The sequence below is a fragment of the Lolium rigidum genome, chromosome 4, assembly GCF_022539505.1.
Source record: "Lolium rigidum isolate FL_2022 chromosome 4, APGP_CSIRO_Lrig_0.1, whole genome shotgun sequence".
In the NCBI taxonomy this organism is placed as follows: Eukaryota; Viridiplantae; Streptophyta; class Magnoliopsida; order Poales; family Poaceae; genus Lolium; species Lolium rigidum.
In genome coordinates, this window is record NC_061511.1 from 159,355,314 (window position 1) to 159,356,320 (window position 1,007).

The following is a 1,007-nucleotide window of genomic DNA, read 5'->3' on the forward strand; positions in this document are numbered from 1 at the left end:
TGGACGCGCGGCGGTCGAGATACGGTGAAAAACCATGGCGCGCCAGCCAAAACGACGGTACCGGCTGAAAACGGCTAAGTCGGGGCGACGTCGGAAAACGTCTAACGACACGGTGAACTATAGTCGGGTGGGCGCGCGGCGGTCGAGATACGGTGAAAAACCATGGCGCGCCAGCCAAAACGACGGTACCGGCTGAAGACGGCTAAGTCGGGGCGACGTCGGAAAACGTCCAACGACACGGTGAACTATAGTCGGGTGGGCGCGCGGCGGTCGAGATACGGTGAAAAACCATGGCGCGCCAGCCAAAACGACGGTACCGGCTGAAAACGGCTAAGTCGGGCGACGTCGGAAAACGTCTAACGACACGGTGAACTATAGTCGGGTGGGCGCGCGGCGGTCGAGATACGGTGAAAAACCATGGCGCGCCAACCAAAACGACGGTACCGGCTGAAAACGGCTAAGTCGGGCCGACGTCGGAACGTCCAACGACACGGAGCGTACAGTCGGGTGGGCGCGCGCTGGTCGGGATACGGTGAAAACCATGGCGCCGCAGCCAATACGACGGAATCGGCTAAAAACGGCTAAGTCGGGCCGACGCCGGAAAACGCCCAACGACGCCGAGCGTACAGTCGGATGGGCGCGCGTCGGTCGGGTTACGGTGAAAACCATGGCGCCGCAGCCAATACGACGGAATCGGCTAAAAACGGCTAAGTCGGGCCGACGCCGGAAAACGCCCAACGACGCGGAGCGTAGAGTCGGGTGGGCGCGCGCTGGTCGGGATACGGTGAAAACCATGGCGCCGCAGCCAATACGACGGAATCGGCTAAAAACGGCTAAGTCGGTCCGACGTCGGAAAACGTCCAACGACGCCGAGCGTACAGCCGGGTGGGCGCGCGCTGGTCGGGTAACGGTGAAAACCATGGCGCCGCAGCCAATACGACGGAATCGGCTAAAAACGGCCAAGTCGGGCCGACGCCGGAAAACGCCCAACGACGCCGAGCGTACAG